The sequence below is a fragment of the Vicia villosa genome, unplaced genomic scaffold (assembly GCF_029867415.1).
Source record: "Vicia villosa cultivar HV-30 ecotype Madison, WI unplaced genomic scaffold, Vvil1.0 ctg.002635F_1_1, whole genome shotgun sequence".
In the NCBI taxonomy this organism is placed as follows: Eukaryota; Viridiplantae; Streptophyta; class Magnoliopsida; order Fabales; family Fabaceae; genus Vicia; species Vicia villosa.
Window position 1 is genome coordinate 153,218 of NW_026705990.1, and position 13,285 is coordinate 166,502.

Here is a 13,285-nt window from a genome sequence, read left to right on the forward strand (position 1 = left end):
TTTTGAACAAAACAATCAACCATGTTTTATGAAATAAAACATGGGCCTCCACATAGGTATAAGTCCCATTCCCGTACATGAAATTAGGTATTTCATTGTACACCTTTTTGTACATATCTCGATCAATTTGTTTTTTTTTAACTTCGAATAACAAATCAAAAATGAAGGTTTCCTTTAAATCTTCCCAAAAATACCATGGGCCTCCATGTAGGTATAAGTCCCAAAGCCCCCTTGTAAATACTTGTTTACATAGCTTTTGAATAAACTCAATGGGCCTCTCCCCGAGTATAAGTCCCGAGCCCCCGTGTTTACAAATGGATCATGCTTACAGGTATATTTCCTTCATAAACTCCATTGTATACACACACCTTGTCATATATAACTGTTCATACTTGTTCATATTTGTTCATGTACTTGTTCATATTTGTTCGTACTTGTTCATATTTGTGATCGTGTTATATATACTTGTTCAACTTAGTACAACACTAGGTTCCCCATAGCCTCCTATTGGGCTTCATGCAAAGAATCTCCCTTAGTTTAGGTTAGGACATAGAGTATGGTTTCCCGGTGTGTAATACGGTGAACTGACTTTTTATCAATCGAAATGTCGCGGTAAGCAAGAGTCGCCACCGACTTTTATTTTATCCAAACAATATTCGGAAAGGCAAAAAGAAACAGAAAAAAACCTTTTAAGAAATCTAAGTTCGGGGGGTAATTTATGCAAAGGGAAGGTGTAAGGCACCCTTTGCATCCATGGTTTTCCATGGGCTCTTAATTGCTTTGCTTGCTCGTTTGTTTAGAAAATGTAGATGAAAGAGATAGGGACTTTAGCTCGTAAATGAGCGTAGCCCTTTTGAAAAATTATGAGAAAGAATATAATGAAAGTTTGAGCATTGCAAGGCAATTAGGGGCAATTACCTTAAACTCAAATGATAGGTCTCTTTTTAGCCTTTCAGAATGAAAGGGTCTATCCTTGCCATAAGAGGGCAGGAAGCCTTTCGTTTGGAGGTTGAAGGGTCGTCGAAGCATCCTTTGCCATAAGACTGTCCCATGCCATAGAAGGGCAGGTAGTCTAAGGCAAGGATCAGAATAAGCCATTTTCCGTTAGGCAACCAGAAGATACCTCAGCCATTTTCCGTAGGCAACATCCGAGTGTCGAGGTCATAATTGTGTATCGAAGGCAGCATCATTTAGGGTCGCATGACCTTTTATTATCGAGGCAGCATGGCTGAGGTATCCTCAAATTCGAGGGACATAGCTTATTCTGCAAAAACACAAAGGCAACAGGCAACAGGCAACAAGGCAACAGAGAGGTTACCCCAAAAGGGTGCGTGTGTGCAACAATCACGTGGTTAATTCAATATATTATCTTGTAAATTAGTGATTCTAGGTTAATTACAATCTTGCACTCCCTAAATTACTAACCACACAATAATATAAAGCAATAAAGGGGGCGGGAAATTGTAACCAGCGGATCCCTTATCAGGGTTTGACACAAGCAATAATAAAAGGCACAAAATAAAATGAGGTTTAGGTTACCAACAACGTAACTTTGGCAATCGATAAACCCTGAAAAGGAAAAAGGAAAGAATAAACAGAAGCGAGTGAGTGTATTATTTATTCAGAGGCAACTAGGGTTAACCCTAAAAATAGATATAATAATACAGAAAAATGGGTAAAAGAAACTTAGCTTCGATCGATGAAGATTGAGAATTGGGGGTAGCTTGAAGCATTGACTCTGACCATCTGATAATTGAATAGAGAAATAAGAGGAAGTGAGTGTAAAGGGATTTCATTGACAGGGGGCAATCAAACCCTAATTAAAACAAAATAATAGGCGAAAAATATTAAATAAGAAGAAATTAGAACTTAGCTTCGTTCTTTGACGTGGCGCGTAGTCAGAGCGTATTCGAGAAGTGAACCTGAAAAAAGGCATAGAAAAACATATATTTTTCAGTGTATGGAATGATCATCGTAAAAATTGATCAGGGTACAAATTGACTAGGTTTAATAGGAAAAAATAAAATCAACATAATTAATTATTGATTTCCCAACTTAATTAATTAAATAAATAAAATGATGATAAAAAAAAAATTAGAATTTCGATTAAGTTACCTAACCCTAATATATTTAAAAATAATTATAATCAATTGAATAATTTAAACAAATTAAAACATTTAAATCAAATAAAGTTAGTAATAATTAAAATAAGTAACTATTTTACTTTAAGGTTTTATGTAAAAAAAATCTTTAAAACCAATTTTATTAAGAGGAAGAAAAAACATTAAAAGAGTATTTTTTTTAGTTAATAAAATAATTAAAAAAAGGAAATAAAAGAATGAAATAATAAAAAAAATAGAAAAAGAATAGTTAAAAAACTTAGCGTGAATATTCCTGCGTGGTAGGCTCTGAAAGTTCATGATAGACTTGCGTTCTGATGCACGTTGGATCTGAGGCTAGAGCGATCTGATGGCTGGTGTTGAGGAGACACCGTATGGCTGATGAAGATGCGCTCACTGGATCCGCTTGCAAGTGTATACAAGGAAATATCATAAAAATAATGTAGAAGGCAGGGATCGACCCGCTGCCTTTGGATTAATCCCTTAAGGGCGACGTTTCACCACCAGACCACTTTCGTTTTGCTGTTAGAAACGCAATACACAAATGATTTGAAACACAATAAACGAGAATTTTAACCAAAAAAAAAACGCGCGCTCCCAGCTTCTCCTTCCCTGTTCAGACTGAAACTCCCAGCCACCATGGATCCTGCAAATCAGCACATAGCTACACGCAACGAATAAATGTCAAATCTATACATGGTTTGATTAGAAATCACGCTCTGAGTGCGATGGTATTCACGTTTTCTCCTGATTTTACTCGGAACGAAAATCCCCTTTTCACGACCTCCGCGACCTAACAATGGCGGAATCTGGTATCTATGCCTAAAACAAAATTAAACTATACAGAAAGCTTCCATATGTCATGGTGAATGCAAATATGTAATTGAATTTCATTAAATACAAATGAAAAATCGAAATCGAGTTTGAAAAAGAAGCATCAAACCATTAGCGTATATGCGTTGGTTCTGAGTGCTTTAAGCCTTAATAATGATTGGGAACTGATCAGGAGTAATCTGGGAATGCGTCTGAACCTTCAAAGATCTCTGAATCTTCTCTAATCCCTCAAACCGAATTCCAATTTTTATTGAAATTTTGTGAGCTTTTGAACCGCCTCCCTTGCCTGCGAATCCTCCTCCGCGTATGAATTACTTTAGGTCTATATAGAGTGTGAATTAGGGTTCATAATTTTGATCAAAATCCACTGATTGAGCTTTGATTGAAACAAGGATATCTTTTAATTGGAATTTTCCTATTTTTGGTCTCAATTTTAGCTCATCTTTTCCCAATTAATCCATACACGATTCTGTACCTAAAATATGTCATTTAGGTGATTTGAAATTTATTGCAAATAAACAACAAATCAAATCTTCTTGTGTTCCTTCAATTATTTAATTCTAAATTGCACTTTTAATGAATAAAAATTCACTAAAAATAAAATAAAATCAAATAGTCATGAGGTTAAGTTTGGACACTCTTGAAACCCTTAGACGCAAGTTTGGGCCATTGAATGAGCTATCCTTTGAATCAGGGCTTGAAATTTGGCATAGAGGTTCTTTGAATCATATAAGAGGTTATGAGGTCCACTTGGGCTGTCAGAACTTGATTTTTCTCTGAAGAAATCAAAACCCTAGTTTTAGAGCCTTGTGTATTGATTTGGATTTGTATTAGAGAAATAGTATGGGCAAATTTTGGGGTATGACAGCTGCCCCTGTTCAATCATCTTAAACCTGAATATGTAGAGTGGTTTGTGTGTCAGTCGGTATCTGAAGGTGGAAGATGATTGAACACTAGAATACCAAGAAATTTGCCCTATTTGCAGTAGGGACTTTTTGTCGGAGATGGGCTTGTAGATGCCATCTGGTAGTTGTTGGAGTATGGATTGTTGCGAAATTTCTGCTTTTGCCGTCTTCTCTCTTTTGAATGTTGAGGAACCGTCAAAGGTATCGACTCAAATCTGTGTTGGGTTATTTAAGGAACCGTCAAAGGTATCGACTTAAATTCGAAGCATATTGTTGAGGCACCGTCAAAGGTATCGACTCAGATATGCGGATAGATTGTATAAGGAACCGTCAAAGGTGTCGACTTATATCTGAAGTATGTCGTTAAGGAACCGTCAAAGGTGTCGACTTAACTCTGAAGCATATCATTGAGGCACCGTCAAAGGTATCGACTCAGATATGTAGATAGATTGTATAAGGAACCGTCAAAGGTGTCGACTTATATCTGAAGTATGTCGTTAAGGAACCGTCAAAGGTGTCGACTTAACTCTGAAGCATATCATTGAGGCACCGTCAAAGGTATCGACTCAGATATGTAGATAGATTGTATAAGGAACCGTCAAAGGTATCGACTTATATCTGAAGTGTGTTGTTAAGGAACCGTCAAAGGTGTCGACTTAACTCTTGATATATTAAGGAACCGTCAAAGGTGTCGACTTAATACTTGAAAATAGAGGTAGTAGTATCCTGAAAAGTAGAGGTTAGTTTTCTTATGTCATGATGCATGTGTTTATGTAATGAGTATCTCAAAATAAATGAGAAACTTCATATGTTATGGATTTGTTATGCAGTGATGTATGCGATGTATGTTTGTGTCATGTGGTATGCGAATATGATTTATGTTATCTTCGTCGAGAAAATAAATCTCCAGGTCTTTGTGTTTTTGATGTTTGATTTCGTCTTGAGGATGCTCAGCTGGGGATTCATGGTTTCCGCTTGGGGATGATCAGTAATTTGATGGACCCGGACTGGGGATGAAAGATATTAGTAAACCATGTTGGAGAAGAGCAAAGTATTGAAGATGTAAACTCTGTTGGGGAGTCATGTCTTTGTCGGGACGAGTATGTTTGAAGATATCTTCTTGAGAGTTGCTCTGTGGGGATATGATTCTCGTGAAGTCGACTCTATGGAGAAGCATGGATGCCTTGAACATTCCCCCTAGTGATTATAGCACTTGTCATTCCTGGACTCATATTGATTGGAAAACACCAATGAATTTTGATCGAAGCGTTGAACATGCCTTGTATACTTTGCCCCCCTGCTAGTAGGAACTTGAAGAGATTCACCTCACGAGGACTTTATGAAGTGTATACTATAGGTGACATGCCCCTAGTAATCGTAAACTTAGGATGATGCCCCTGACTGTTTGGCTTTTGAGAGATTCTTGGAATCTTGACTTGATTGCCCCAGATTGATTGGGAAAAACGTGTCATGCCCCCTTGTATACGTAGGAGACATTGCTTCTTGGAGTAATATTGTCTGTCGGGATAACTTTCAGTCATTAGTTGTATCCTGTGCAAATTCTCTCTGTTTCTAACATTTGAAATTATGTAGCAAAATTTGTTTAATAATGAATTCATGAGATGCAATGCATACGTTTGTCTTGAGTTTTTGAAAAACATTAAAACAAGAGATGTAAAGGCGTGATATTTATAAAACGTGATGTTTGTAAAGAACAGGATATCAACTCAGCATTTGTGGTAAACCTTAAGGAGTCAGGATACCTTTTGGTGACAGTATGCTTTCGAACTAACCATGCTTCAATTAGGACTTTCAAGGGTTGTAACGTGGCTTGGTTCACGGTTTAAGAAACAAAAGATAAAGGCTCAAAATTTGATTGTACCCACCCCTCTTCGTGATGATCTTCAGTCCTAAGCTCAGCTAATTCAAATTATGCATACAGGTTCCAAGAGACTTATGGATTTGCGCCTTCGATAATGTTGATGGTTCGCAAGTAATGAGAACTTTTGAGATGGCAGTCACTTCTTCCTTTTGGTAGTCACAACATTGTGTTGTTCAGGAATTTATTGACTTCTCTGTTTTCATCTTTTTGATATCCCTAACTTTTGCCTGAACTGTCTATTTTGAGCTTACAGTCAGCGGGATGCCTTGATTTTTGCCTAAGTCATCTTTCTGATTTTTGACTTAGCAGGCTTTTCATTGTATATATGTTTTTTCATTTTTTTGTTTTTGAAAGATAATGACTGCCTTGTTTGATTGATGAACCGTCATTGTCTTTTGATTGACATTTCCAACACTTCTTTGATGCGTGCGGTTGAACGTTTGTGATTGAAACCTTTGTTGAAAGGTGTACTGAATGGTTCTCTTAAAATTGAATGCACAGCCGAATTAACTGAGAACTACCATGCCCCAGGTTATGATCCAAGGTTTTGAATTATTCAAGAAAGAAAACTCCTACAACTTAGGCTCAAAAGGGTTAACGAGGGATTATCATCCTTATATCTCCATTGTTTAGGAATTGAAATAATGCCTGTACATCGTCAACATAGTCCGTTCAAAAGCATACTGTATGAGGTTGCGGTATCATTTTCGTCATCCTCCCTCAAAAGGCTTACAGCTTAGCAGGAGTTGAATAAACACAAAACATATGCAAAGTAAATACGTGATTCGAAATGAATGATAACGAAATAATGTATTCAAGACAAACATATGCAATGCACTGATGATAATTATTAAAATAGATAATGTCTATCATAAGTCGAATGTTTAAACAAACAAAATAGGAATTGCAAACAAAAGTAAATCTAATGATCTAAAAAGTTCATCCTTCTAGCCATCCATAGTATTAGCAATCTTGTTGTGATTAGGCATGGGAGTAGTGATCACATTAGGAGTTGCAGGATGGTCGAATTCAATTTCACCAGCGTCGATCATATCTTGGATCTTATTCTTCAACGGCCAACAATTCTCCGTGTCATGTCCAGGACTGTTAGAATGATATGCGCACCTCGCGTTGGGTTTGTAACTAGGAGCAGAAGTGTTAGGATTTTTAGGAGGATCCCTCAGAGTGATCAAATTTGCCTTTTGCAGATGTTGTAAGGCTTGAGCTAGCGACATATTGATCTTTGTGAATTGACGTCTGGGTTTATCTTGTTTGTTTTGACGACCCTGTTGAGGCGCCGGTGTGGAGCTCAGAACTGCCCCAATAGATTGATCATGGCTTATACTTTTCTGCCCATACACAACATTGGAATATGACCTCCCATTAGAATGCTTCTTTGTAGTACCTAAGGATGTAGCCATTTGAATCTTACCACTTCGAATACCACTCTCGACACGTTCCCCAATCAGTATGAGTTCAGTGAATCCAGATGATGAACTCCCCAATAAATGACTATAGAAAGGACCAGTCAGTGTACTCATAAATATATCGACCAATTCTCTGTCAGCTAAGGAGGGTTTGACTCTTCCAGCTAGATCTCTCCACTTTTGAGCATACTCCTTGAAACTTTCTTTAGGTCCCATGGACATGCTTTGTAGTTGCATGCGAGTTGGTGCGAGATCGGAATTATATTGGTATTGCTAATAGAAAGCAACAACTAAATCTTCCCAGGTATGGATGTTGGTACTTTCCAGTTGATAATACCATTCGAGTTGAGTTCCAGATAAGCTTTCCTGAAAGAAATGGATCCAGAGCCTCTTATCAGTAGTGTGAGGCTGAATCTTCCTTACATAAGACCTCAAGTGTAGTTTAGGACAAGAGACTCCATCATACTTAGCAAAGGCGGGAGTTTTGAATTTTGGAGGAATAACGACCCCAGGCACAAGTCCAAGCTCTTCAAAATCCAGCCCAGGTACCTTCTGAATTTCCACACTTCTCAGACGCTCTTCTAACATCTGGTATTTGTCATCGGGATGTTCGCACTCATGGTAATAGTCCTCTTCTTCTTCAGAGAGTTTGGCAGAATCGTGGTTACTTTTTGCATCGGTTTTGATACTAGCATTATCATCTTGCTCATCCTCATCACTGTCTTCAGAGGTTTCAGCATCCCTAGGTTGCAAGATTGGTCTAAGCTTTTTTACTCGAGTCTTCTTACCCTTTTTCTTCTTCTTTCTAGTCAACATGGCTTTCAGCTCTTCTTGCCCTTTGGACAAATTCAGAATCAAGGCTTGGAACTCGGTGTTTTGAGCTTGAAGATCCTTAACTGATTGTTCGAGATTCATGATGCTGAAATAAACAGCGAGGAAGGATGAGAAACCCATCATAGGAAACCTGTTATGCAATGTTATGAATGCAAATGAAATGTTTTCAAGGATCTTTAAGGAATTTAGTTAGCAACTTTAGGAATTTAATCAGTCACAGCTTCGTCTGAAGAACCTTGGCTTTCATTTTTAAGCGTCCTTCTTTAAGAATCAAGCTCACCATATCGAGTGGGTCATCGCCTCTGATTCAGGATACTTCTGAATTTGAAGATACGTGGCCAGAGGAAAATAAATCCTCTTGCCCCTTGATAGGTACTGGATCTCTGAATTGGAAGGTATGTGGCCAGAGGGAAGTAAATCCTCTTGCCCCTTGATTAGGAGATCAACCTTTGATAAGGGCACCTGAAATTGTGCGCCCTAAATCCCTAAGATCCTTGAAAGGGTTAGTTAAATCATGTTATGCTTATGATGTCATGATGTCATGAATGTTATGCGAATGCAATTCATTAGGCATAGTGTGAGATAGTAAGGGCAAACACGTCCTTTTAACAAAACCTGCAAAGAACAAAGGTTAGTAGCAAACACAAACAAGTCACACAAGTCACACAATTTTTTGACTTAAGGCTTGCATGGAGTCTGATCAGGTGTCCTTCCCAAGGGTATTTCTATGGATAAGGAGATTTCAGCAACGGGTTCTACAAGTTATCCAGAATTGTCAGCCCTTCTAAAGCACCCTCGGACATGATGCATTCGCACCATGCAATGATACTTTGAGAAAGAACCTATCTGAATTGTAGTATCGGGTAGCGACTAGTCCTTAACATTTGTCAAGGGTAGTCCCCCCACTACGTTCCTAAAGGCCAGGATGGGTTAAGGGTAACTAAAGGTCCTTGAGCTCCGGCGCACCCACAGACACATACATAGACCCCCCTCATTTGAGAAAGGTGTGCATATGCTATGGAGTCCTAACTCAAGCGTGAACTTCATATTGACTCATCTCCCACATATGTGAAAGAGGTCGCCATGACTATGCCACTCCTAATCTTAAGTGTTCTTGAATCCGGGAATAGGATTCGTCCTTCAATTTTCCCAAAACGCCCCTGAAAGATAAAACAAACAAAGCAAACAATAGAAAACATTTAAGTGAATCCTAAACTTTTAAGGTAACCCCTCTTTTATCGAATTTTGATCCCCAGCAGAGTCGCCAGTTCTGTAATACGGTGAACTGACTTTTTATCAATCGAACTGTCGCGGTAAGCAAGAGTCGCCACCGACTTTTATTTTATCCAAACAATATTCGGAAAGGCAAAAAGAAACAGAAAAAAACCTTTTAAGAAATCTAAGTTCGGGGGGTAATTTATGCAAAGGGAAGGTGTAAGGCACCCTTTGCATCCATGGTTTTCCATGGGCTCTTAATTGCTTTGCTTGCTCGTTTGTTTAGAAAATGTAGATGAAAGAGATAGGGACTTTAGCTCGTAAATGAGCGTAGCCCTTTTGAAAAATTATGAGAAAGAATATAATGAAAGTTTGAGCATTGCAAGGCAATTAGGGGCAATTACCTTAAACTCAAATGATAGGTCTCTTTTTAGCCTTTCAGAATGAAAGGGTCTATCCTTGCCATAAGAGGGCAGGAAGCCTTTCGTTTGGAGGTTGAAGGGTCGTCGAAGCATCCTTTGCCATAAGACTGTCCCATGCCATAGAAGGGCAGGTAGTCTAAGGCAAGGATCAGAATAAGCCATTTTTCGTTAGGCAACCAGAAGATACCTCAGCCATTTTCCGTAGGCAACATCCGAGGGTCGAGGTCATAATTGTGTATCGAAGGCAGCATCATTTAGGGTCGCATGACCTTTTATTATCGAGGCAGCATGGCTGAGGTATCCTCAAATTCGAGGGACATAGCTTATTCTGCAAAAACACAAAGGCAACAGGCAACAGGCAACAAGGCAACAGAGAGGTTACCCCAAAAGGGTGCGTGTGTGCAACAATCACGTGGTTAATTCAATATATTATCTTGTAAATTAGTGATTCTAGGTTAATTACAATCTTGCACTCCCTAAATTACTAACCACACAATAATATAAAGCAATAAAGGGGGCGGGAAATTGTAACCAGCGGATCCCTTATCAGGGTTTGACACAAGCAATAATAAAAGGCACAAAATAAAATGAGGTTTAGGTTACCAACAACGTAACTTTGGCAATCGATAAACCCTGAAAAGGAAAAAGGAAAGAATAAACAGAAGCGAGTGAGTGTATTATTTGTTCAGAGGCAACTAGGGTTAACCCTAAAAATAGATATAATAATACAGAAAAATGGGTAAAAGAAACTTAGCTTCGATCGATGAAGATTGAGAATTAGGGGTAGCTTGAAGCATTGACTCTGACCATCTGATAATTGAATAGAGAAATAAGAGGAAGTGAGTGTAAAGGGATTTCATTGACAGGGGGCAATCAAACCCTAATTAAAACAAAATAATAGGCGAAAAATATTAAATAAGAAGAAATTAGAACTTAGCTTCGTTCTTTGACGTGGCGCGTAGTCAGAGCGTATTCGAGAAGTGAACCTGAAAAAAGGCATAGAAAAACATATATTTTTCAGTGTATGGAATGATCATCGTAAAAATTGATCAGGGTACAAATTGACTAGGTTTAATAGGAAAAAATAAAATCAACATATTTAATTATTGATTTCCCAACTTAATTAATTAAATAAATAAAATGATAATAAAAAAAAATTAGAATTTCGATTAAGTTACCTAACCCTAATATATTTAAAAATAATTATAATCAATTGAATAATTTAAACAAATTAAAACATTTAAATCAAATAAAGTTAGTAATAATTAAAATAAGTAACTATTTTACTTTAAGGTTTTATGTAAAAAAAATCTTTAAAACCAATTTTATTAAGAGGAAGAAAAAACATTAAAAGAGTTTTTTTTTTAGTTAATAAAATAATTAAAAAAAGGAAATAAAAGAATGAAATAATAAAAAAAATAGAAAAAGAATAGTTAAAAAACTTAGCGTGAATATTCCTGCGTGGTAGGCTCTGAAAGTTCATGATAGACTTGCGTTCTGATGCACGTTGGATCTGAGGCTAGAGCGATCTGATGGCTGGTGTTGAGGAGACACCGTATGGCTGATGAAGATGCGCTCACTGGATCCGCTTGCAAGTGTATACAAGGAAATATCATAAAAATAATGTAGAAGGCAGGGATCGACCCGCTGCCTTTGGATTAATCCCTTAAGGGCGACGTTTCACCACCAGACCACTTTCGTTTTGCTGTTAGAAACGCAATACACAAATTATTTGAAACACAATAAACGAGAATTTTAACCAAAAAAAAAACGCGCGCTCCCAGCTTCTCCTTCCCTGTTCAGACTGAAACTCCCAGCCACCATGGATCCTGCAAATCAGCACATAGCTACACGCAACGAATAAATGTCAAATCTATACATGGTTTGATTAGAAATCACGCTCTGAGTGCGATGGTATTCACGTTTTCTCCTGATTTTACTCGGAACGAAAATCCCCTTTTCACGACCTCCGCGACCTAACAATGGCGGAATCTGGTATCTATGCCTAAAACAAAATTAAACTATACAGAAAGCTTCCATATGTCATGGTGAATGCAAATATGTAATTGAATTTCATTAAATACAGATGAAAAATCGAAATCGAGTTTGAAAAAGAAGCATCAAACCATTAGCGTATATGCGTTGGTTCTGAGTGCTTTAAGCCTTAATAATGATTGGGAACTGATCAGGAGTAATCTGGGAATGCGTCTGAACCTTCAAAGATCTCTGAATCTTCTCTAATCCCTCAAACCGAATTCCAATTTTTATTGAAATTTTGTGAGCTTTTGAACCGCCTCCCTTGCCTGCGAATCCTCCTCCGCGTCTGAATTACTTTAGGTCTATATAGAGTGTGAATTAGGGTTCATAATTTTGATCAAAATCCACTGATTGAGCTTTGATTGAAACAAGGATATCTTTTAATTGGAATTTTCCTATTTTTGGTCTCAATTTTAGCTCATCTTTTCCCAATTAATCCATACACGATTCTGTACCTAAAATATGTCATTTAGGTGATTTGAAATTTATTGCAAATAAACAACAAATCAAATCTTCTTGTGTTCCTTCAATTATTTAATTCTAAATTGCACTTTTAATGAATAAAAATTCACTAAAAATAAAATAAAATCAAATAGTCATGAGGTTAAGTTTGGACACTCTTGAAACCCTTAGAAGCAAGTTTGGGCCATTGAATGAGCTATCCTTTGAATCAGGGCTTGAAATTTGGCATAGAGGTTCTTTGAATCATATGAGAGGTTATGAGGTCCACTTGGGCTGTCAGAACTTGATTTTTCTCTGAAGAAATCAAAACCCTAGTTTTAGAGCCTTGTGTATTGATTTGGATTTGTATTAGAGAAATAGTATGGGCAAATTTTGGGGTATGACACGGTGAAATCGCTCTAAGAGCTCACACCAACTATACCATGCCTCCTCTTGGGCTTCGTACAAACGACTTGTCCCTCCCATAGCCTGCTCTTGGGCTTACAATGCAAGGACCCTCGATTGTCCCTCCCATAGCCTCCTCTTGGGCTTACAATGCAAGGACCCTCGGATAGCCTCCTCTTGGGCTTCGTACAAGGACCCACGGGCTTCTTATAAGCATCCCCAATATCCAAATCAAATACCCTAGGAGATTAGACATTTATCATCTCTATGATAGGAGTATCTCTTCTATATCATCACAAACAATCAATCAATCAATCAATCAACTTAACTTTTTTGCCACAAGGCTGGCTAATCAATCAAACTTTTTTTGCCACCATACTGGCTGATTAATCAAAGTTTTTGTCACAAGGCTGACTTCATTGAAACTTTTGCCACAAGGCTGGCTGATTAATCAAAACTTTTTGTCACAAGGCTGACTTCATTGAAAGTTTTTGCCACAAGGATGGCTAAAAAACATCTTTATCATTCTAAGCGCCATAAGTGGCATGGCCCAGGGCTTATAATGAAAAGATTTTCAAACAAAACCAAACAGATGTATGTGATGATATAGATTAGATACATCGAACATTGAGATGACATTTGTCTCTTTTCCTTTTGCTTCCACTAGCATAAGTGGGAACTACGATTGCTCTGACTTTCTCAACATCCCTTTGAGAATACGTAGGCACAAGGCCGTATCCTTAGCGAGCAAAACTTCTCCCTC